Source organism: Syngnathus typhle, linkage group LG9, assembly GCF_033458585.1.
Source record: "Syngnathus typhle isolate RoL2023-S1 ecotype Sweden linkage group LG9, RoL_Styp_1.0, whole genome shotgun sequence".
In the NCBI taxonomy this organism is placed as follows: domain Eukaryota; kingdom Metazoa; phylum Chordata; class Actinopteri; order Syngnathiformes; family Syngnathidae; genus Syngnathus; species Syngnathus typhle.
The window spans coordinates 2,813,605-2,832,616 of NC_083746.1; the positions used below are offsets into that span (position 1 = coordinate 2,813,605).

General features: G+C 40.0%; 1 long non-coding RNA gene across 1 annotated transcript; it reads right to left on the reverse strand.

Moving 5' to 3' along the window:
- Window positions 1-1,152: 1,152 nt before the first annotated feature.
- LOC133160082 (uncharacterized) lies at window positions 1,153-18,680 on the reverse strand. The gene is made up of 2 exons (XR_009715812.1): window positions 18,421-18,680; window positions 1,153-1,525 (listed from the first exon to the last, which is right to left on the reverse strand). It is a non-coding gene; the product is annotated as an uncharacterized LOC133160082 (long non-coding RNA).
- Between the last annotated feature and the right edge of the window lie 332 nt (window positions 18,681-19,012).

Here is a 19,012-nt window from a genome sequence, read left to right on the forward strand (position 1 = left end):
CTAAAAGATAACCGATTTGCTGACATTAAGTATTTGAAGTCGTTTTATGAACATGTCCACTTTAAAATGACATTACAACGACGAAAATAAATAGACATACACTACTAATATAGAAGAAACACGAGAGGGAAAAAAATCGAGCAATTATACAAATCGTATTTTTTTAGAGGCTAAAACATGAGACCTGGTTAAGTCAAAATGCGCGTCAATTCATGCAATATTCTACTTTATTCATCACCACTACAAATGTGATCATTTATTATTCGTGTTGCATTCTGTCGAAAAGGCACGATAAACAAACTCCTGCATGTCTGCTTGAGAAAAGTGGAGGAAGGAAAATGAGACTGCGCCGATTGTCATGCATTTAAAAAAAGAAAAAACGAATGAACGAGTGTTCAGCCGAAATGTACATAAATGTAAACGAAGTGCAAAAATCTTAAGAATTACATGTTTAAAAGCGATCTGTATAAGTATAAACATATGGCTATGTTTAAAAAAAAAAAAAAAGGCATTTAATGAAGACGTGTGGGACTTTGGCGTATCAGTGGCGATTTCAGGATTTAACGAAGTCCTGATTATAAAAAAAAAAAATGCTTCAGAGCGCAAATGTTCACAATTACTTTTCAAAATATGTAGGTTAAAAGTCACCCTTTTTTTTAATTTGAATAACTCATGTGTTCTAGGTAGGTTTTAATAATGAATATACCAAATAGTGTGTGATTTGGAGCCAAAATGGATCACTAATCATCAAGCAGTCATAGATTTACTTCATTATTCAGGTTGGTTGGAGTCAATTGTTTTTACTGTATTGCCTCTTGATGTTCATTTAGGCAACTGCTGGACATATTTCTGGAATAACGGTAAATGTTCGTTCCAAACAAGAAAACCTCACACCTATGGAAAAATGGGTGAAACAAATTAGTCTTCGCCACATGCGGCAAACATAGACACAAAACGGTCGAGCGATTAAAGATACCATCTGTGCATGTATGAAATCATTAATTGTGCACAGGGAACTGTGGGGATGTTCAGGCAATATTTTTGTCTTGCTTTTTTTGGTGAGCAACAAATAGGGTTTGTAGTGAATGTTTTTGACGGCATTTATTCGTCATCGGTCGCTATTGAGGAAATAAGGACACCAAAGTCAGATCATATATTATACCCAGTGTGTTTATTCATGGTAACATTAATACGTTTAAAAACAGGATTGACTTTGGTGGCCGCGTTTGTGAGCGAGTGGTCATCTTTGCTTCAGCAGCACGATCAATACTGGAGACTTCGGCTGAGAGAGTCCACTCCAATATTTACGTGCTGCTACAGTCAAGTGACCTGCGCCGGCCGATACGCTGCAAGTGAGGCGGCGGAGCGACGACGGGCGCCGTCCGGACGAGCGGGTCGGGCTTCACTGTGGCAGCACGGTATGGCCTGCATCTCAGTGTAACCCACAAACCATTCCGTGCTGCTACGGCACTGCCACAACATAACGGGTGGACGTGATTGGGTTCTCTTCATCGCACGGGGCAGCCTGAAACACAAAATGGAAAAAGTGACATACTTAGTAGCAACAAAAGTTCAACTATTGAAACTTGTCATTCATCGAATTAAACGAGACAGAGTATTGAACCACTTTAGCATTTGCACATTTTTTGCCACCTTATCAGCTAGGGCTACCAAGATTAGTCGACTAATCATGACGACGTTGATAATTAATTTGGATTGTCGGTGAGTCTTTTTTTTTTTTTTTAATGCATTTATTTAGTTGGTTCTGTATATCTATCTCGAAAGTGCCTTATCTCCCACTGGCCATATGCTTGGTCTGTGACGTACATGCGCAGTCGAAGTAATCTGGGTCATGTGAGATATAAACAGAAGCATTCGAGTTGGTTCAGCGACATGGCTCAAGCGACAGAGGAAGTCCGAGCGCATTTCACCCGAAATACCGAATACCATGAAAAAACGAGCATCTAAAATGGAAGCACGTTTGCGGCCGATGCCTGATTTCTTTTCTGACAGAGACAGTCGTGTCTGGAAGCTAGCTGTAGTCATCACGCAACGCGATTTGCAGTTGTGCATACCTTGAGGAATTCAAGCTGTAAGCTACCGATGGTCATATAAGAGCAGGTAGATGCCGAATTGCGACTAACGTTATTGATGAGTCGACTAGCAAAATAAATCGTTTACGGCAGCCCTACTTGTGCCGCAAGGATATTTCAAACAGGATTTTCTTCAACGCTTCATATTTTTTCTTGATGGCAGTTTGTTTTAATGCTAACAGTTTGTACAGAATGTTAAAATGCCACTAAATGTATATTTGGGGGGGGGGGGGGGGGGGGAAATAGCTGATCAGCATCCTGAAATACAGTATATCATAAAAGCTTCCTTGTAATGATTCATTAACAAATGACTTTACTTTCGGATAGATTTAATCTGCCAACAATCGCCTGGTGCCATGACCTCTCACAGGAAGGTCAAGAACCAGGGCATTCGTGTTACAGATGGGGGGGGGGGGGGGGGACTTTTCTATTGAATGAGATTGTGTTTTTACCAGCAGAGGTCTCAATGGACCTGAAATGAAGAGTCATTTCCAACGGGCCTGATAATATCTTTCTTTCAAAAATACACACGAATGCCGGGCCGTTGTAAACCGATCAAGCGATAGTATGTGCCGCATGCTCTTCTTAAAGTCAAGGCCAATCCAACACTTCTTTTCACTTACTTTTTATTAAGAATCCTACTGAAGCATGGTTAAAAAGCAATGCCTGACTTTTCATAGAATTTGTATTATTACTTTTGTCACATTCAAGTTTTTCTTTCATTGAGCAAGGCGTACAACAACTTAGTCCATGTGTGTATGTAATGTTTTATGAGAGACATTAATCGGCCAAACTTGGTCCCATGTTGATTATTTTGAAAGGAGCTATAATCAGAAGAACGATGAATCGAACGTGACAGATATGGAACAAATTAATTTATTTTGAATTGTTTTTTATAGTGTTCTGCTTTAAAGGTTCCACCGTATATTGCAAATGGTACAGCTCCCTAAGATGCTACAAAAGAAGAAAACCATAACCGACCAAATAAGGATAACGAGTCTTAAACAAGTTTGCTTTCTTAGTTAATTTCTCTTGAAATGCCAGCCTACCCTTCGAGAACTAGAACCTCTCCCTAATTTGTCCCTGCCAACCTTTCCAGGAAGCATGTCCAGACATGTCGGCCTTTGAGGCGGAGCCCTTTCAAGCCATTTACTACAGCGTTTGCTCACCACTCAGTGGCCTCAAAGAGTCATCTGACCCTGCAGTTCAAGGGTCAAGTTACGCTCTGTGACACCGGCGTTATACGTTGTCTCTCAGAGCAAGTGGGGCTGACTTTGTTTTCATCACGTCACGGTGAGAAAAGAAGGAAAGTTCAATGATGGCTTACTAGTAAAAATGTGTCAGCAATACTTCAAACCAAGGGTGTCCAACTCATTTTTGTGGTGGGCGGCATTGTAGTCATAGTTTCCCTCAGAGAGCCATTATGACTGTCAACGTCTTCTATATACGTACAGTATAGGCGACACAACAAACGGATGAAGAACTGGTTTTAAAATCAGACACGCTATCTCCATCCCCGAGAATAATCAACTGTTTGTTGTGAAGTGTCATGCCATCTTTTGCCTTCAAGACAATAAATAAATATCTACACTACCGTTCAAAAGTTTGGGGTCACAAAATTGTTTGGGTGACCCCAAACTTTTGAACGGTGGTGTATATATTTATTTAGATAATTATTTATAGATTTTATATATAATCTTCTGTGTAAAAAATCTTATAATGTATATGTATACTTATATTCATGGATTATATATAATCTCATACAAATATAAGATATAATTTATAATATTTAATTCATAATATTTTATTATTATAATATTTACACTACCGTTCAAAAGTTTGGGGTCACCCAAACAATTTTGTGACCCCAAACTTTTGAACGGTAGTGTACATATATAGATCAAATTGGGAATAGTTAGTAATTGGACAGTCCTGACTTGGGTTACCCGTAAAGCAAAGTACCACTGGACTTTACCACAGACAAGAGGGAGAAAATAATCCGATTTCTGTCCTACTGGATTAGTCAAATCTTGTCATCATGGTAAATTAGCAAAACGTTATTATTCCCCTGTACTTACATCACTTCAATGGCATATTGTAGTACGTTATTCTTCCAATATTATTTTTCTTCCTGGCATTCCTCTCTTTGTTTTACTCCAATCCCACAGCAGGAAAGTGGTACACCCATATAGTCCAAATGAGTTTACTTTTCAAATGAACCAAATATTTCAGTTAAACAATATGTGACGATGACAAGCAAACGGCGCCCAGTGCTTGATACTTAGCCAATCAAGGGGGCATGAAATTTGAAGCTAGAAAAAAAAAAAAAAAAAAAACATTGCCGCCAACAAGGTATTGTCGGATCCCAGTCTTCCCAGTGTTCTTATTTTTTACAAATAAAACATTAACACTGCGTCTTAACTCCTCGGGCACTTTTACAGAGGCGCTCGAGAAGGCTGGTAGCAGAAAGGCAAAGTGTGCAGTGAGAACGCATCTCGCTCGCTACACACAGAGAGAGCGCTACCTCAAATGACCTACAATGGCAGGGATTCACCGGCGCCGCTGACGTACCCTCTCATGAATAAATAAGCAGAAGCACACCAATGACACTTGTCGCCGCTCTCAAAAAAAAACCCCTCGATTAAATAACTAACCAACCGTTTAGCAGATGCCCCAAAAATACAACACACTATTGTTTCAATAGAAGCACAAATAACAAAATCATGAATAAGACCTTAATAAATAACCCGAAATAACGAGAAGCGCGTCAATTACAAAAAGATTACAACGGGTTCAATTATAACCTTGTCGCTTCATTCTTTTGACCATTTTCACAACACATGCTCATAATTTAGCAAAAGAGCTGCAGAAGGAGAAAAAAAAAAATCAGTTTTGTTCCCCACAGCTTACTAAATTAAATAATGCTGGAGCAAATCAAAACCAAGTACTAAAACAGTTAAGTTACTTGAATTTTTTTTTTTTTGGTCTTAATGTTATTTCTCTTTCCGTGTATAATGGATAAAAGCTAACTAGTGTCCAATAATTTCGACAATATTACCACATAAAAGGACAGCCTGCCCTATTTACACAATTACGGCATTTGTCTACGCGGGAAGCGGCATGCAAACATGACAGCTTGTGCCGTACCTAATTCTAATGGAAGACAGACGGCGTAAACTTTGTGCTGAGCGGTGCAGAAAGGGAAAACAAGTTACAGGGGTGGACGCCAAGGATGGGGAGGTGAGGTTGGGGGATTACAGCACGTGTGAGCATGAAGAAAGGAACGAAGACACACCACGAAACGATGGGTTGCGGTGGGGGCGGGCGGGCGAGCGGGAGTCCATTTTGCCGAAGGGGTCAGGCAAGAAGACAGAGTGATGAGTCGCAGAATGTCACACAGTCTGAAACGGCACCACCACACTTTGTTGTAAAAATGAATGGCAGCAAACAGGTCGTCAAACGGGGAAAACTAACACCGTGGTTATAATAGTTATATCTAACTAAAACATTAATTATCATCGATTTACATGAACGCACACCCAAAAGTCAAACAAAACTTGGGAGTTCAATCGATCATCACGTGAAAGGATTAACCTCAAAAGGTTGGATATTTTCTTTTGTGTACCAATGATGGTAAAGTGTAAAAATCATAGTTGGAAATTATTCTCATTGCTCAGTAGTTTTGACATTTTACCAACATAAATACTATTGTACACAACACACCATTTTTTTTTTTTTTATGGGGCAGAAAAATAAAATAAAACCCCGTTCCCAGCCCATCATGCGTTGTCAAAGGGCGTGTAGTTTTACATCATTCTAGACTTTTAATAGAATACATTGATGAAAGCTGAAGAATGCAAAAACGCTTGTCCACTTTGACTCTTTATGATGGTGACAGTTTGGCCTTGGGACAGATTACCACTAGTTCACATTACAGTATTCGCACTTGGATGTCAGTAAGGAATTCAGAGAAAATGTCTGTGCGGTTCATAAACGTCTTTACATTATTTCCAATTGGGGGAAGGGGGGGTGGCCAATTTCAAAACACGCAAGACAAAATCAAGCAACATAGTCACCTAGCACATACATTTTCCTGGCTTTTATTTTGACTTTGCTGTGCTCTTCATCATCAGTGTGTGTGTGTGTGCCTTACTATAGCCATATTACTCGTGACGTGTAACAGAAAGTGATACACGAGGCGACAAGATTACTACAACATGATGTACGATTATTACTGAGAGCCTTGATGATACTATTACAACTTGCTGCACACGCTTCACGAGATTGGACTCGACATATCAGAACTAAAATTGGAGCAACACAAGGCAACGGGGTTGTGTAAAAATGAAAGTAATATTGAGCGATTTTGACAGATTTGAATAGCAACGCTGGCTTAGTTGAGAGAAGAAAAAAAAAAAAGGGGGGGGGGGATTTGACGTATTTAAATAAATGAACCACATCATAATTAAAGTAAATTCCCTATGATTGGTAAGACAATTGTTTCGATGTACATAGTGGTTTCATCGCTGGACTAGATTTCTAAAATCGTGCGAACATTACACTGGAGCATGACAGCACACACAAGGCTGCACGTGTGCGAGTAAAATAAACGTCATTTAAAGTTGCCATGAACCCCCCCCCCCTATGGTGGAGCGAGTCCTGTGAACCCCCCCGCCAACACACAAAATTATAGATTTTACACAACAGCAATTTCCTCCCCCACATGCTTTTATGCTCTGCTAGGGGAGACGAAAGTCCCTCCATAATCGCATGAAGTCATTTGCAGCAAACTCCAGACACCACCTTGGGGGGGGTGGGGGGGATTCTGAAATTCACACAAATTGATTCAAAATACGATCCGGCAAATATTTGAGTAAAAAAGAAATAACGACAACAACTCAAAACTTTATAATTGCATGAAAAGACATGGAGGACTATGACTACGTAACATATTAACTGATTCTCCTTCAGATGCAAGGGTGGCAAACTAAAGCCCATGGACCATATACAGCCCGTCAGAGCGTTTAATCCGGCCCGCTGTGCTGTTCTACAAATTATCAAAACCTCAGTAGACAATTTCTAGCACATAAATGTTAATGCGTATAACAAGAGGAAACATTTGTGCAGATATTTCATAAAAACTCAAATGAATCCTATTAGGGAGATCAATGCAAGGCGTGGACATGTAGTTAAAAATTTGAAGTTTGTAGTATCCAATTTTTTTTTTTTTTTTTAAAGTCTCCAGCTAACTGCTTTGAATCAGGGTGGGGGGGGAAAAAAAATCTGAATACCACAAGGATGTCAGAGCCAGTGGCTCTATTCGGTGAAATTATTAGAACCTATTTGTGTGAATAAACAAAGCATTTAAGGCAGAGTGGATCCTGCAATAAAATATCCATCTGTATGTTTAAAGGTAAAAGAGTGGATAGTATAGATCTGAATCTAGAGGTGTGCAAACATTTGCGTTTAATGCTCATAGTCCATTTTTATTCTTTTTCAACAGAGAAATGGGCCTGGTCATTTGTAGATGAGGTAAAAAAAATAAATAAAGTAAAATAGTCTATTTCAATAAAATATCACTTTCACATCAAGGGCACAGTACATCACATGATGATTTGGTGCAGTTTGTACACTCACCCAATCCATATATTTATTAGGACATGGACTCAGACTCAAGCCCATCCTTACTGCATGTACCATGATACACAATTGCTATCTGAACAGGAAATAACTTAATAAATATACTCATAATTAATACAAGGGATTACTGCAGAATTACTAGTTTATGCCACAAAATCTTATTTGTGATGCAGAAAAACTGGTGTTTATTTCTCACTGGTTTAGTAATATTTTTTTTCCTATGCTCTTGATATACTTTATTAAAATTGTACACGTTTGTCCAGTCCTGTGTAATAAGCTTTTTGAGTGATGTCTGTTGTTTCTTGTTTATGATTTTTTTGTTCATCAATAAATTATTGATTTATTTTCAATGTAACTATTTGCAGTCGACCCAAATAAGCAATGACCAATAAAATAACCCATTTCAAACAATTACAGGTAAAAATAAAAGGGTAATTTAATTCAACAAATTACAGAATTCTTAATGTGTAGTATATTCTCAGTGGGGCGTGTGTGGCCCCCAGGCCATACTTTGCCCACCCATTTTATAACAACAGATTTTATTTAAATACCATGAATGTTATTTGATGGACCCATTTAATTTGTTAATATTAAACGGTGGGGTCAATAGAGGAAAATAAAACCCGCGTTTTCTGTCCGATCTGCGGTTGTGCGTTTTCCCTCCTAAAAGTGAGAGGAGGTTCCGGGTGCATTTGTTGACACTGCGCGGCTCCGTGCGAGCGAGCCTGGCAGCTGTGTGCACCTCCCGCTCAAACGGAGGAAAAAAAAAAAAAGATCCAACTTTTGATTCAAAACTTTAGCAGATACACCTCGCCGTCGACTACATGCAACCGCACCCGTATTCGGAGCAGCAAAAAAAAAAAAAATCGGTGGAAAATGAAGCGGCTGTTTTGCGCGTTTCTGTCGTGCCCCCACCCCCGCCACTCCTTCGCCCCCAATAGATGCTAACACGCTAAGCTAACTTGCTAGTAGCTACGAAGCTGGCCAAAAAGACTAACGTCTCTCCACGGCAGTCGCTCTCCTGATTCGAACACCACCACCACCACCACCTCCTTCTCCGTCAAAACTCAAAATGAAAATATTGCACGGCGGCATTTACCTTTCTCACCATCGATACGCCGCTTCTTCACTTGTCCCGTCACTAAAACTATTTTTTTGTCCGTGCAAGAAGGGAAAGAAGCGGCGGTGACGGCTGCTTCTCCGTCTCTTACGTCCGCAGCATCCTGCTGTAAAACACAGCAGCTGCTCGAGCGATCGCTGCTCACTCGAAAATGGCGCCGAAAGATACACTCCTCATTCAAATTCGACAGAGTCCGCTGGCCCTCCTATTGGCTGGCGGCGGGCAGCAGCGCTCGTCGCTGATTGGCCGACTTGGTAACGTACTCTTGAGGCGAGCGAGAGAGGGGGGGAGGGAAAAAAAAAAGAGAGAGAGAGACAGAGAGAGAGAGAGAGAGGTGGGGGGGATTGGGGGGCCAGATTGACCCTTTATGAGCTTCAATTTCTGCACGAACCAACACGTTAAGGCCACAGGCATGGACGTTTTAATTGAGTACAGTGAGAGTAATGATTCAACTACCAATAAGCCAACCAACTACCAATACCAATGATCAATAAGATAATCAAAGGAATAAAAGGTACTGCCCCACCAGGCGGCACTACTTTTTCTTTCTTTCCCATAAATGTTTCCTATTTAACACGGAGCCCCTTTCGATGGGAAAAAAAAGTGTAAAGCTCTCCACACCACAAGACGGCGCTCTTTCCCAAATACGTACAGTGGTTTCCCAAATCAGATTGGCCCATTGAAATGAATAAAAATACCCCAAAACTTACATATCTATAATAATATACTTAAAGAAAATACAGTGGTGTCATAAATAAATACGATGCAAAGAATTACACGTTTTTTTGCAATTTTTCTTTCCTTCAATTCAATAAACATTGTAACCCTCCTTCTGGTGTTTAGGCCCTGGCCACGTGGGGGCAGTATAATACAGATAGGCAGTTTCAGCTCTTCCGAAAATTAGTCCTTCTTCGTAGAGATTAAAGAATATGTTGTGTAAATACTGCATTATGATCTATCTAGAGGAGTTGCGCCACTGTTTGGTTCAAATATCCATTTTCAAGTCTTAATTCCGCAACACTCATGCTATTCATTAGTTCACCCGTGCCATTTTACATTGTTTGTTATCCTTGTTATAAAACGGACTAATCTAAAGCAACTTTATGTGGTTGTCTTAAATACACAAGGCATCATTTGTGTTTGTTCTGGTTCGTTTAACAGCTCACTGGGAGAGGCACCCCTATATTTTGCTTATTGTGAAGTGAGTTGCATTCACTGCCACTGTACAGTGCCAAACAGCGATTGGCTGGTGAGCAGTTCAGGGTGTACCCAGCCTACCGCTCAAAGGCTGGTGGAAGGGAAAGGCCGCGACCCTCGTGGGGGATACGCGCTTCAGAAAATGGATAGACGTACTTCTGTCTAAATAAAGTGCCTCAACTCACTTTACCACTCAAATGCCACAACATAGTGCCCAAAAAATGCATATTTCTTCGTCCTGAACACAAAAAGAGCAGACAGTTGTGTTATTCAGCAAATGAAGGATAGTTTGCCCCACCCCTGAAAATAAAATATCAGGGATTATGCAAATTCTTGAATCATCAACTGCGACTATGAAGGGATTCATTGTCGTCTAAATCAGTAATTCTGCATAGTACATTAGTGTGTAGCAGGAGATGATCCAGTTTCTCTCTCTTTTTTTTTTTTTTTTAATCAACTATTGAGAATTTGGTCATCTACTGTATGCCAGTGACATATAAGATTTAGTGAAAGGGAGAACAATCAAATGTTCTTTCACTGGATGGCAGATGGCAAACAATGATCCCATGTTGTAACTTTAAATGTTGATATTTTTTTTTCTGGTGGTGCGCCATGAGATTCTCTGTCAAAATATGTGCCTCGGCTCCACAGACGTTGGTCAACATGGATTTAAAAGAGTTAAATAAAAGAGAGAGGTGGCAGTTTCAAACTAGTTGGCACATCTTTTTTTAGTATGTATTTTGATTTAACACAGCCCCTTTTCAAAAGAAAAATCAATGTAGAGATGAAAGAGAATATGGCTCACTCCGCCATGAGACGCGGCTGATTTTTTTCCGAGAAGTATTCCATACAGAGTTGTGATTCAGCGGTAACCAAAAGTTAAGGTGGGGCCCCACAAAATTAAACTGCTTTTGATCTATATTAAAAAAGGAGCAGTGTTTTAGTTGTGAAACTATGGCATGAGAAATAATGAATAATGAAAATAGATAGATAGATAGATAGATAGATAGATAGATAGATAGATAGATAGATAGATAGATAGATAGATAGATAGATAGATAGATAGATAGATAGATAGATAGATAGATAGATAGATAGATAGATAGATAGATAGATAGATAGATAGATAGATAGATAGATAGATAGATAGATAGATAGAGAGATAGATAGAGAGATAGATAGAGAGATAGATAGAGAGATAGATAGAGAGATAGATAGAGAGATAGATAGAGAGATAGATAGAGAGATAGATAGATAGATAGATAGATAGATAGATAGATAGATAGATAGATAGATAGATAGATAGATAGATAGATAGATAGATAGATAGATAGATAGATAGATAGATAGATAGATAGATAGATAGATAGATAGATAGATAGATAGATAGATAGATAGATAGATAGATAGATAGATAGATAGAATCTCCTAAATCGGCGTACATTCAACGTATTTGCCCAAAAGTAGAATAAACACTTTCATTTTTTAAAAATTCTTTTATGCAAAGATTTATGGCATGCTAGTAAAAAATGGGGAGAAGGCAAAGTCCTGCATCTAAAGTCTGGCTTACTTTCTTAATTTAATTGAGTTTCAATGTCAGCCCTTTATTGCTGTCAAATAGGGCCGGGGGCCATTGTGACTCCCACATCTGAGTCAGTGGTACAAGAAAGACAGACATGTCCACACTAAACACGCTACAGCAAATTGAAAAATAAAGCTCACTGAGATTCAGTCTGGTACCATGCTTATGGATGATGCAGCTGATATTGAAGCAGCTCCTCAAAAGTAAATATTACAAAAGTCAGAGTAGGTCACAGTTGGCGTCTAGACAAAACAGGAAATCTGGATGCAAACTTTGGAGTACAGAGAAACAACCTGAGCGTGAGTTTTATCTTTTAAAGAAGGTGTGGGGACATATTTGATCCAGACCATCATGCAATACTAAAAATAATCCCAGAGGCTTTTGGCACAGACATACGTTTCCGACTTTATTCTTCTCTTTACAGTTCCAATTTTTTTCCAACATGACTTTATTGTCACAAGATTCCTTTTTTGTCTTCATACTCCGACTTTATTCTTGTGCAAGTTGAACTATTTTTCTTGAAAAGAATTTTTTTTCTTGAAAATAAAGTTTTTCCTTGAAAATAGAACATTTCTGAAGATTGAAAGATTAGTTTGTTATTGTCACGAAATCTTTCAGTCTGCATTTAGTTTAAATCCATCAAAATAGCGCTACACCACCTGCACCACAACTTAGACCTGGTCTAAGGTCCATGCTACATTTAAGAACCAGATTGTCAGGTGTGCCAGGGATGTGTTCTAGAAAACATCCTCGGTCTGCCAAACGTCCAACCTGGCAAACTAGACATGATAATGAATATGTGTCAGTTATTATGTCAAACGCACAAGCGCCTGTCTACAAAGGTTAAGTTTAAAAAAAAAACCATCATTATCTAATTGGACAAATTTATTATTACAACTTTTCTTGAAATAAATTAATGACGTACTTCAGCTGTAGTGTTTTACTCGTATGTCTTCAAGCAAATAAAGTCTCAACTTTTTGTTCTTACAATAATACATTGAATTTTTTTAAACCACCTAAGTCACAACCTGCAAAGAGGCTTTCCATTCCTTTTTCAAGGAACGATGCACGGTGACGTAGCGGCACAATTCGGGCACATGCGAAGGATGAGTAGGCCTATCGTATTTGTTATCATGAAAATATTTTTTTTTTTTCCTTGCTGAAAACCTCATGTTTTCAATTGGAATTACTAAAAATGAGAGGGTGCCCATTGTGTGCGTGAGTGCGTGCATGTGTATTCTGTCGTAATATGGACAATGGGACGAGGAGGAGGTGGGGTGGGGGGGGGGGGGGGGTAGTCACTTGTTTACAGATAAACTGGTTTGCACAGGAAGCCGGGCAAGGAGGAGCTCTGTGTTGTTAAACAGGCATGTGGAGAGGCAACGATGAGCCAGCAAAAACACCATACGGAAGAACCACATAATGCTCACACACACACACACACACACACACACACTGTACATACACGTGCCTGCAGTTTTCAAATTCACACTTGCACATCAATCTTGCAGCAGAGTTTAATATCAAAAGCCTGCCCCCCCCCCTCCCCCCTCCTACTGATTACGCTGTGACCACTCTCTATAAGTGACATTAACAAGCCCTGCTGTACGCGTTGGTGTCACTATGTTGGAAATGAACAAGATTAAAAGACCCTTGAGGTCACGGGTGCTTGACAGTAGCCGGGCAGAGCGAACACTACTACTCCACAGTCCATCCCGCATTGTAACAGCATCACATGAGCGCACGCCGCCTTCCATTAGGCAGGAGATCCTTATGACTCACGAAAACACAAGTCACATGCCACTACACAAATGAACCATGCTACTCAGACAGCGCGCTTTATCCATTGCTGCTATTTTGCAGGCCCAAACAAAACGGCATCACCGCTGCGCTCGTCTTCTACTATGGCTGAAAGGAGGCAGTGTTGTGTATTGTGTTTAGAATGTACGCTCGGCCACAAAGGCACCATGCAAAGGGAAATTTGCAGTTTGATATAATCATATTTAAGGTCATAAGTTTGCTTTGGATGTCACTAGGCATGAATGAAAAACAATGGTATAGAAAGTCAATGGTTGGACAACTTTTTATGTCAAACAAATAAATCAATTGACCTGATGAGTTTTTTTTCTCTTGATATAAAATAATTCTCCAAAATATGCCTTTCCCTGAATTTTACGACACAACCTCTTGATTGATTGAATATTTATTGATCCCCAGGGGTGGGGAAATTCAGGCCCCAGCAAAAATCTGACTTAATTTTTGTAATATTTCTTTTCATTTTATATTTCATATTTAATTTTTCATATTATAGTATGGGTATTGTTCTATATAAAAAGGAAAATCAGGCTGTTATGTAAGAGCTAGAATATTTTAGTCTTGAAGAAAATACAACTCCTTTCTGAGAAAATATGATAAATTACTCTTTTTTTTTATCTTTACTTCTTTTTCATCTTTACTTCTTCCTCATACGATTATTCATAAACCATTACAAGTTTTTGTAACGTGACTTTTTCCCAATCTTTTCGTAAGATTGTGTCTTTCTCTCAAAGAAATGTATCTGACAAACACAGCATGTTCTATGTTAAATACAACTCTTTTTTTTCTCCGGTGCAAATAGATATTACAGTGCTGGTATGATATGCTTAGGTACTTGTGAACAACATTTTCTGAAACCTTCCAAACAAGGCCCAGATCACTTCGAAAGGACTTTTTACTATCAGCAGTGGTCAACTTCTTTTTCCACTTGTAGCACATTCGAGAATGTTAAAATGGTATCACTTCTGCATCACGACGCGATGCATTTCCTAAATGTTTTACAATGGTGACTGGGAAATTCAATTCAGCACAAACCAGTCATTTTTTGAGCCTTTGTCAGTCTCTCCTGCAAGTTCTCCTAGAGGGCACTGGTGCAAAGGCAGCGGCACTTGTAACAACGCAGCTAAATATTCACCGCAAATGAGCAACGCATTAGCGCAGCTTATTCGCCTTTCTTGGTCTTTAGAGAACACAAAGAACCCCGCTGAGGACTTTGGTGAGACCCTTCATTGAGGTCCCCTTCCCCCTCCCTCTCTGAGACATCTGTAGCAGCTGCCCCCTTGTGCTCCTGTCAGCAGGCCTGTCTGTGGATGTGTGAGTGTGTGTAGTGGAGGTGGGGTTGTCTGGGAGGTTAGAGCGGGGCGTGCTATGACACCTCCCCCTTTGGAGAGGTCCGGCCTGCACACTTGTGGGACATCGCATTCGTTAATGGCTAATAGTCGCTAGCAGGTCACCCTGAAAACACGACACGGGCCTTTGACCTCTTCTTAGCACGAGCCCCGAGAGGTGGTCCTATCGGTTGCCGGGGCCCTGGAGATAAAAACCACACGTTTTCAGGAAAACAAAATAAGGCCAACACTTCATCCCGTGACAAATACACAGCCTCGCATCAAGTCAGGGTGCTGCTAAACACAAGTCACATGCTGGGCCTTGGTGTTCAAATACTACAGCACAAGTCCTTCTCACTGACACGTTCACACAATACAATCGATTTTTTTTTTCATACAAATACCGATTTTTCCCACACACAATGTTTTGTTGGCTTCTACAGAGAGGGAGGGGATTAAATGACAACAAAATTGAAGGGCAAATTTCTCCCTTAATCAAACTGCTCATGTTTGATATTTATCTGTAAATAGATGACACAGTGGACCCGAAATCCACGGATTTACCTATTTGTGGATATTTTCTTCCAGAGTTTTCAAGCTAACCCTCATTTCAATTTGACACAATTAGGGTTGTTTAAAAACAACCCGATTTGGGAGGGGGTTAACAAAAATTGGGTTATTTTCGACCCAGCAGTTTGAAGAGTGTAACCCGTGACTAAAACAGCATGTACCGTTACTTCTCTGGTTCTTCTATATCAAACAAATTTGTTTTAGGTTCATTTACCTGACATGTTTCGGCTCTGATGAAGGCGGAAGATTCCGCCGAAACATGTCAGGTAAATGAACCTAAAACAAATTTGTTTGATATAGAAGAACCAGAGAAGTAATTGAAAAAGAAAAAACAAGATGAACCTAGTACAACGAGCATGTACCGTACTTACACGGGTTTTTATTATGGTACCAGTTTGATTAATTGACTTAACAAGAAGTGTGACAAAAGTTTGTTTTGAATTTAGAACTTGTAGAACTAGAAAAAATGTGTTCCACTTCGGAGGATCTCCTGTACTAGCATTAAGAACAAATATGTCAGAAAGTGTGGGAGGAGGTGTGACTCCTCTCAGACATCTTTTCAACACTTTGACTGATTTATTGGAGTTTAAAATCTCCAAAATGGAAGTTTACATCCTTGTGCGCTTCTCTGGGTCTTTGAGGATTAACCAGCAAGCATCAGGCCGCTCGTCATGACGTTCATCAGGAGGATGTGCGCCAAAGAGGAGGGGGAGGGGGAGGTACGTGTCAAAGTTTACGAGATAAATGCGAACATCAAGTTCTGCGGGAATAACAGAATCAGTGACCTCGGTGGAGGTCTGCTCTCACTGGATGCACTTCCAGTTCTCTTGCGGGTTTGACGCGAGTTATAAATAATCTTTCAATAGCTCACTTTGTCCATTACGTTGTAGCCTAAATTAGACATCTGTGTTTAGGTCATGACATGCAATATTTGTTTTTCAGCCCATAGAGCATCTAAAAAAAAAAAAAAAAAAGAAAATCCTGTTTTAATGTTGCTCCGAGCCCAGAAACCATTCACAAGCTAAACTGACACACCCGGTTTTATTGTAAGTGAAAGCCTACGTTCCTTTTGAAATCACTGAGCGGCATCGTCGTCACATGTGAAACCATAGTAAAACTTGATTATTGGCGCTTTTTCTTATTAAAACAGATGCTGACATCATTGCATATTGACGTTTTTGTATCCGTCCGTGTTTGACTGCCCAATTAAATGCCCAGCTTCTAATTAGGTACAGTTCAGTATGCAGTTATGATAATCGCATGACGTCATTCTGCGTCAAAGCAAACCAAATAGTAGCCAGTTATGACTGCGGGAATTTATCTGCAGATATGAATGGGTGTAAATGAGCAAGGAATACTCAGGCGTATAGTATTTTAAAAAGCTTAAAAAAAATAATAATGCAAGATTGATGCAAGTAAACTCAATAGCTTATCTGAAAACAATGTAGTAAGTATAAGGACTTAGGGGGTAAATTGTGTTTACTGTCTCCTTCATTAAAAGCTAAACAATGCCGAGAATGTCACTGCTGGAAATGTGGATGTTGGGTTCAAAAAACAAGATAGAATGATTGATGCCAGTTTACTCATACGCTCAATTGTGTTTATGGTTTCTGAGAGTGTACACTGTTTCCGTGAATGCTGATACAATGCAGATCATTTACATTTAGTGGAATTAGAGGTTCTAAGTTTATACTATGACAAACTAGAAATTGTAATGTTACTTGTGGGCTTAATTGTGATCACTATCGCTAAGAGTGTACACTACTTGTGTAAATATGGATAAGAGACTGACTAATTTTTTTTAATAGTTTTATCGGAAAAATCAGTTTGTAGGTTAAACTTTCACGACAAGTGAAAGCTCGTTTACCATTTACATGTCAATATCCTAAAGATACCTTTGAAATAAATAGTTTTTTTCTTTTTTGCTGAAGAAGTGTACACTGCTCAGTAATATCTGACAGGAGGCTGGTGATCTCTAATTTGGTTTTCTTTTCATTGGAAATATGGGGTTTAAAATATCAAGATTTACAACACAAATGGCTTGGGCGCCAGATTAGATTTTGTGCGGCCTTTGAAAGCAAATTGTTTGTGTCGACCTTCGGTTTCTTGTCAACATCTGTAAAAATATAACCCATAACTACAATTTGACTCATGACAAAAAAAATAGTATTACTCCTCTGTGCAATATTGACATTGTTGGTACATTGTTAATAATTTGTCTAAAAATTCATCAGACGCTGCCTTAGCAAATGCTCATAAGAAGCTCTTATTTGCATATTGGAAAAACGTTTTAAAAATGACACTTGTGCAATACATTCTATTTGTAATGCAGTTATTGCTTCCTAAACCAACAACAAACTCAACCATTCATTGTCTTCTTCCCGGACTACAAATTGAGAGCCACTGCGGAAGTCCCTTCCTCTCTTCTCCAGGCCAGTACCTGGATGATGTAACCCCCTTTCCAAATATAGCGTGTTGCCGTTGACTGGCGAGCCCTCCCATTGGTCATGGCGTCTGTCAGTCAAATGACGTCACCTCGGTCATGTTATTATTGTAAACAGCCCTGCTCTAAGTGCTCCTCTCCCTCCACCGACGCTCCGCGTAGCCGACTTCTCCTCGCAAGCCCCTTCCTTTGTTCGCAAAAACACCGACACGACGCAAATACCGAGCGGCAACGCAAAGTTCCACGCATAGTTTCAAAGCAGGAGAAATATCTCTTTTTATAAAAAAGGTCGTTTTGTTGCGTGTCGATATTGAAGCTCCCGAGGGTCGACCGTTTGTAAGCCGGCGAGTGCCGCTGAGGTGACTGACAATAACAAACGAAAAGAAAGCACGACAACTGCAATTTAAATACTAGTCCAACTTGTTTGGACACTGTCACTAGCTGTTATGTGTGGTACGAACACAACAGACCTTTTCTTTTTAAATCAAACGTGCTTAAATGATCAATTCTTATTTCCAACAAAAAAAACGGTGCAACTTCTCATTCATCAACACAGAGTTCTCGTCCACTTTATCCTCAAATCGACACTTGAAAAAGTTAGAAATAACGATAATAACATGATAAGTACTTACAGCTACTGGATGCTTTAGTGGAGTGCTCGCTCCGCATCTTTGCCTCTCCGCTGGGGTGACACCCTCCACACCACGACCGCCGTTCACCGCCTCCTCCCCGGCAAGTTGAGTTGACAACACGCTGCCATTCTTCTGAGTGGCGGGCGAGCGGAGCTTCAGCAAAGCTTCGAGGAAGTTGTTTCTTTTGTTCCACTATTTTGCCTTGCGTCAATATTGCGAAAAAGCAGGAGGGTGGGGGTGAGCGTGGAGGAGGAGGAGGAGGGAGGTGATGGTGCTGGGGGGGGGGGGGGGGGCGGTGACACCTCCCTCCCCGCTCGCTTGCGTGTACGAAGCAGCAAAAAAACAAACACACGCAGACACGAGCGAGCTCACAATGAACGCAACACCATGCCTTAATCACACAATATATTAACGCCGGTTGTGCGCATGTGTGTGACTGCTTCTGCACAAAGTGGCGAGTTGCGCGCAACCAGACAGCGAACGCACCACTGGTACCCTGGTTGTGTTACTCCAACAAAAGTTTATGATGCCTTTTATTATAGCTTAAAGGGACTCTGGAAACCCACACGCCAAGTAACGCGTTGCCTTCACT